Here is a 7,327-nt window from a genome sequence, read left to right as displayed (position 1 = left end):
GGCTCATTTTATTTTTATCCCAATGATTCTCAAGGGTGGCATTCATAATTATTATACAGCAATGTTTCTCAAACTGTGGGTTGCAAGCCAATTTCTGGTGGGTCCCCATTCATTTCAATGTGTATTATATTTTTAATATATTGCACTTGATACTACCCTGGTATGTGACTGCATTTGGGGAAATGTTAAAGATTCATACTTTTAACAGGCTACTATATATATGTGCTTAACAGTGATAGTCAATGGGGCTTACTCCAGGGTAAGTGTGGACAGGATTACAGCCTTTAGGATGTTTGGGAAATTTTTTAAACAGATCAGCAACTACTTGGGAGGGTTATGTGGGTTCTTTATTTTGCATAAATTTTTAAACTTACTGTATACTAAATGATTTGGTCATATGGGAGTATTAAATTTTTCCTGCTTGATGACAAATCAACCAGATGTTCATTCTTGGCCCACTTCCTGCCCTTATGTAGTTGTAAGGATTAGGGGCAGTAAGGGGACTAACAAGTGGTAGCAATGGGCCTGTTAGGTACAATATGTTAAATGGTAGTGGCAGGGCCAGGGTGGCCCCATGAATTGAATGTGGTCTTGAACCCAAATCTCCTGGTTTTAGTCCAGTCTGCTGCACTGCACTACTCTTGCGTTTGCAAAAGGCACTTCACCATATGAACCATATAACTCCCAGAAGGCTAACCGGGTTAATGACCATCTATCTCAGTGGTTCTCACATTTTTAGCACCAGGACCCATTTTTTAGAATGCGAATCTGTCAGGACCCACCGGAAGTGATGTCATGACCGGAAGTGCCATCATCAAGCAGGACCATTTTTAACAATCCTAGGCGGCAATCTTACTCAGGAGTAAGTCCCACTTACTATCATTGCTAAAAGATTATACATAGTAGTGTGTTAAAAGTACAGGTCTGTAACATTTCCCCAAATGCAGTCACATACCATGGGAGCATCAAGTTTAATATATTAAAAATAAAATATTGAATGAGAACTCACCTGAAATTGTTTCGCAACCCACCTAGTGAGTCCCAACCCACAGTTTGAGAAACACTGATCTATCTCATTTGTCCAGTGCCTTTTTTTTTCCTGAGTGCAAAGAGCTGTGTGTGTATTGGATCATCTCCACAACAGCCCTGTAAGGTGAGCAACATGCTGCCACTGGGGGAAACTTGAGCCTAAAAGAGAGTGACTTGCCAAAGACTACCAACTGGTTTCATGACAGAGGTGAGATTCAACTGGGGAAATCTTTGCTGCGGCTCTGGCTGTGTATTCTACAGGTAACCTTAGGCTTTGACCTCCCCTGGTGTGGAAGAACTCTTCTTCTGAAGCTTAGGTTTACAAGTGGACACCTCAAAGCAGCTCTGAAGTGTTCCCAAAATGCCCAGCTCACAATACCAAGATATCCACAGTGCCTGGCTTCAAAGCCCAGCTTCTCTGGCTTAAGCCTCTCTCTGACCCTTGTTCAGGAATGCTACCAGTCAGCATCTACCATCCTTCTCAGAAACAAGCTGGCTAAACAAGATGGATGGACAGATGAGGATGGACAGATGGCAATAAACAGACCAAGGATGTGAGACCCTGAAAGGACTAGGGTAAAGTGGTGTAATTGATTACCAAACCTTCAATTATGGGCACCTCGTATGTAAATAAACTGTCGATGAGCATTGTGCCGTGCTTCCTAACGGAGCATTCCAAACTGATAAGAATGCTGATCTTGCTCTCTGCCAGATTACTTGGTAATTTTCCAAGGATGTTTACCCCTCTTTCTCTGTGCTCTTTTGTGCCCCTCCTCTATTCAGAATGCTCTATAAAACCTGCATCATTGTAACCTTTCAGGGTCCATCACCTCTTTATGGTGGTCCCATTTTGCAAAACAAATAAAAGTTTTTCTTTTCAGAAGTCCTTTGAATCCTCCTGACCTGTTGTTTGCCTCTCCGCCCATTCCGGAACAGAAGTATTCCAAAAAGACCTCAAACGCTTTTATCTATATCAAGGGTGTCCAAAGTTTTTGGCAGGAGGGCCACATCGTCTCTCTGACACTGCAAAAAAAAAGAATTAATTTACATTTAAAATCTGAATAAATTTACATAAGTTTACATAAATGAATATATTAAAGATGAACTTATATGAATAAATGAAGGTCTTGCGATAGCTCAAGGCCTAGAAAAGGCCTTGCACAAAGCAAGGCTGGCCTGGGGCTCCCTGAGGGCCGCATTGAGAGGCCTCGAGGGCTGCAAGTGGCCCCAGGGCTGGGGTTTGGGCACCCCTGATCTATATGCTTGAAAAGTCACTGCTCCCCCTGCTAACTGTTCCTGACAGAAGAGCAGGCTAGTGCAAATTGAGCACGGGTATTTGGGGAGACCTGATGGCAGTGGGGCACTCTCACTGGCCGGGCCTGTAGACACCATGCCTTCTGTCATTGAAAGAGTTAAAACTGTAGCTTAATCTGTTCTTAATTCTCCCCATATGGCTGAGTCTGACAGCGCAGGAAAAGCTTTGGCTGACAATCCACCCTGAACAGTGGCTAAAACAAATATGGAGGCCATCTGTGCATCGAGGGGGAGAAAATTGCATGCAAAATGTCAATCTGAGGAAGCTAAGGGTTGTGCGTGCGTGTGAGGGTCTTTCCTCCCCCCCCCCCCAAATGTATATATTTGAGACTGGGTAACCAAACACAGGCACATAAAGATTGCCAGAGAGGAAAAATAGACATCTATGCCTGTTGAATGTGGATGCTGAAAAAGCCTTGAATCTGAGATGGGGGGATTGGGGTGGGGGAAGGAATGGCACAAGGGGTGCAGTGATGCTTTCCTAGTTGGTTCAGAGTAGCTGGTTGCTGTGGAAACTAAGCCTGCTGCCTCTGTGATGCTCAGTGGCCTGTGACTTTGGTTTTTCTAAGGGGCTCTGCTTCACTGGCTGTTGTTCTGCGCAAGGGTGGGTGCGGGTGAATGTTTTATCAGGAAAGTCTAGCGAACTGGCTTGGAATGGGACCGGGGCTGCTTCAGATGCCTTCACCTGGCAAACAGTAAAGCCAGAGGGATGGCTGAGCTGCTGAGTTCGTCTGGGGGGAAGCGGATGGCTGCCTGCCAGGAAGGGGGAAGGCCCAGACTGGAAAGCTGGAGCTAATGGAGAAGCAGGACTCCAGAATGAAGTCACATGAAAGGAGCGACCCCAAGAAGCTGGTGCTAAAATATACAGTGCCCAGGGGAGGCTCGTAGCTGGAAGGAAATGAATCGGAGGAGGCCAAGCGAGCTCTTTCTTCATCTAGGTGGAAGAACCTGAACGGGGCCAGTTGCTTGTCAAGCCGGACCCAGCGTGGCAGTGCAGACTCCCTTCCAAGAGGGAGCTGGGTTGCCAGTGGCTGTTCACCCTTGGCCTCCATCTGCTCGGATCTCTCCTCCCTCGTTCCTTGATGGTCCTGTAACCTCCCCCAGTTAACTGGACAGCTGTTTCACCCCTTTCCCTCCCGCAGGGACTTCAGCTCTCCAGCCTGCAGGGATATGAACTCGGTCCTAACCAAGTATGGGTCCCCCCCTCGCAACTGGCTCAACCTGCGCTTGGGAACAAGTAAGTGAAAGCGGATTCTTCCAAGCAGTTGTGAAGAAGGGCTGGTGGCGGTGGTGGAGCAGATGCTATTGGGTGGTTAGCACAGGTTGCTTATGGGCTGAGTCTTGGAAACAGGCAGATATTCGGTGTCCAGAATAGAGTGTGTGTACAGTGTTCTGTTGGGTGCTAGTTTCTGCGGAGCAGCTGTGGGGAGGTCTGTGCTGTATGCTCAATGTTTGTGCAGGGCATTGATGGGTGCTTTCTGGTGTCACGGGGGAAACACATCTGCTGATCAGAGGTCTGCAGTTGTACCAGGCAGCCACTTTCCGGAGCCTTTGCCGAATGGTGTGATGAGCTGATATTGCTGCAGTACTTTGAAGAGAACTGTGGTGAGCAGCAGGGTTCTGTTGCGGCAAGGCCTGATCTCTCTTCAACTGGGAGGGGGACTTTCCAAGAACTTCCTCTCTAGCTGCTGTCTGCCTGCTCTGCCATGCCATATCCTGGTGGCATTACAGCACCCTGACCATCACCCATCCTTTCCCAGGCCTTGGGACCAGGGAAAAAGAAAAACCCTGTGTATCTAGGCACCCCCCCCCCCATGAGATTAAATTTGGTGTCTGTGTTTTCTGGCTCTTAATCTACAAGAGTTTGTTGGATTTTTAAAAATGCTCTCTATTGTTTTTACTTATCAGCGTGCTTGGTGCTTTAGGGAGGGGGCTGTAGATCATTAGGTAGAGCCCCCATTTTGCATTCAGGAGGTCTGGGCCACCTCTCCAATTAGGGCCGAGGAAGACTTGGAGAACCGCCATCAATGTCAACAGAACCAAGTTCAGCAACCTGGCGGTCCAGTTCATTACAAAACATCTTTCTATATTTCTGGCACTTGAATGGCTTCAGAGAGCTGGCATCACGCAGGTCTTCTTTTTTGTTTTCCTGCACGCATCCAGACTGTGGCAGCTGTGCTTTTAGCCTTGAGTATGAACATCCCCTTTGCCTGCTGGGCAGCTCAACTCTGGCGGCCCCAATGCAAGCAGAAAAACTTAACAGTAGCTCCCTGTCTGAGCCCAGCATGGCTCAGAGCTGGATGTGGGCACAGGTGAGGCAGGTTTGAGGAGATGTGGAAATGTCTCCCCTGCCAACGCTGCACCTGAAGTGTGTTGCCACTTGGGGCTGTGGCTGTTGTGGGGGGAAGAGGTGTGTGTGAAGTGGCCTGACTTCCTGATTGTATGGTCTTCCCCCTCCCTGTTTTTGTTTTTTGCTGGGATGGATTTAGTGGTGACTTGGAGTACTGAGGGGCCTGGGACCCCCCCCTTCCCCAACCTTTAAGATTTAGTTTTGGATGGTTTTCCTCATGGCCCCCCTTCACCCCCTTGTTGCCGTCAGAAGCCCTGGGTACAGCACTTTCTCACTGTCAGGCGGGAAGGGCTAAGCAACTTCTTGGGCTCCTAGTTGGTCCCCAGTGACTTCTCCTCTTGTCTCTGGCATAGCCCCATGTCCCAAAGACCAGCCCTCTTTACCTTAGCTGCTTCATACCACATAGGTGGGCAAAGGACATTTCCCCAGTGTGAACAGAAGCAGAGGCTTCTGCTGAGCTTTCCTTGGGGGCACCCCACCTTCTGTGCATGCAAGCTGTGGCACTCATCCAGCACGTAGATGTACATAGAGGTGTCTCCAGCAGTGGTGGGTGGAGAGAGAGGCTTTGGCAGAGCCCTTTGCCCTTCTTTTACCCCATGGCTGTTCCCTTGTGTCTTGTGCATGTGCAAAGTGACAAATGGGAATAAGTAGCTGAAGGGGGGGGGGACTCTGCCCAAGACTTACTTGCTGCTTGTGCCAGAGAGGAATGGGTTAAAGAGCCATGTTCCACTGAGCTGAGGCACAGGCAAAGTGGCCAGGTTATGTTAGGGGGTAAAGGGCTCTGCCCAAGCTTCTCTGCCTGTTCAGACTGTAGGAGAGGCAGTACAAGTGCCCTTGACCTGTCTCTTGTCTCCTGCAGGTAAATGGGGAACCAGTCCCTTCTGCCCTTACTTGCTTCAAAATTTAGTTGCCCAGCAGGACTTGAAGTTCCCCTTGGCCACAAGAAAAGGCCACAACTGTCCTTTCCTGTGTTTGGGGGTCTCCCCGACTTCACTGAACTGTGATTCAGGAGAAAATGGAAACGAGCGAAATCGCACCCACGCCCTGCAAGTGAGCACGCCCTTCTGCGGTGGAAGAAAGTCTATGGCTTGCACTATTTTAGCCAGGCATGGCTGGAAGCAGGAGGGGCCGGTGCTTTGTGATTCTGGCTACCTTTTTGGCAAATGCTACAGAAAAAAAGCCATAAATCATTCTGAGCACGTGTGCGTTTGGTGGGATTTTTTCTTGAAAAAAAGCAGACGGGGAGATGCTGATAAATTCTCCAGCTGGAAAATGTTCTTGCCCCGCCTGCTTGGCCTCCCGAGTCTTCCCCCCCCCCCATTATAGGGAGTTACAGCTGGTTTCCGTGCCTCTCTGGAATGGAAAGGCCCCACAGTGTTGTTTGTCTGAGCTATTTTCATCTGTTCCCACCCTTCTTGTGCTTGGGCCCAAAACTGTCTGGTGCTCAAGGCAGAAAGTCCAAGTGGCACCCAGCCCTCCAACTTGTCAACATGGGGTATGCTCTGCCAGGAAGTTGGCTGACTCATCCATGTGGTTGCCTCGGGCAGGTGTGTCTGTATCTGTTGCTAGAGGGACTCCATCGGAGGCACTCTTGCCCTCCACTCTCCACTCCTCTCCCCTTCTGCACTTTGACATGTTTGCCTGGTCATAAGCAGGGACATGGGGTGGGTGGGGAGGCAGGTGAGGCAGAGCCTCCTCACCAGAGCCTCCTCAGCAGAGTTCTTTGTAAAGCTCTGCCACAGTGTGAGGTACAGAGCTTGTGGGTTGTGAGTTCTTGGGCACCTTACATGGTGGCAACGCTTTTCAAAGGACTCCAGTGGGGAGGCTTTTCCTCACCTGCTTTCCCACCCACCGCACATTCCTGGCAGTGAGGTGTCTCTAGTTAGAGGCTGCTTTGTCGAGGATGACTGGCAGAGGTCATTTCCCTCCCCAGGTTTGGTATACCTACTCCTCCTCCAAGCAGCCCAGGCTGGCATTTGTGGGTGGAATGGTCCTGTTTTGTTCTCAGTGCAACTCAGCAAGGCTGGTGAGGCCAACGGGACAGGTCTAAGGTCACATAGTGAACTTGTGGCCTTGGCATGATTGGAACCCAAGCTTGCTTGTCCCTAATCGCAGAGACTGAGGCCCCATCTGCGCAGCTTGGCTGCAGAGAAGTCATTGAACATTTTAAACTGTGTTAACATTACAGTGTTTCAATTTAGGCCTGGATTGCTGGCATAAAGACTGGGTTGGCTCCCAGAAGTTGGTCACAATCTCCTGGTATCTGAAGGTGTACACCAGATACCTCACCCTTCATCTAGTGGTACTCTAGTCCAGTGGTCTTCAACCTTTTTCATTCCTGTAAGTTGCTGTGACCCCACAGCTGAGACTTTGTGACTCCATTGGGGTCCTGACCCCAAGGTTGAAAAACACTGGTGTAGGAGGACCCAAGTGACAGGAGAAAATAGAAAATGGGGGGGGGGGGGTCTGGGCCAGCTAGGGAGCTGTCCAGCACGAACCAGATAACTAGAGCTGAGACTGCAGAGCTAGGTGAGTGGCATCTCGTTAGAGATGTTGGAGTACCAGCAGTAAAGTGCTAGGGACTGATGGTTTTATAGAAGCCTGAGTGTATCTACCTCTTCCTGGATTTTCTCA

This window comes from Tiliqua scincoides, chromosome 9, assembly GCF_035046505.1.
Source record: "Tiliqua scincoides isolate rTilSci1 chromosome 9, rTilSci1.hap2, whole genome shotgun sequence".
Lineage (NCBI taxonomy): Eukaryota > Metazoa > Chordata > Lepidosauria > Squamata > Scincidae > Tiliqua > Tiliqua scincoides.
The sequence above is the reverse complement of the archived record's forward strand: the minus strand, read 5'-3'. Positions refer to the sequence as shown.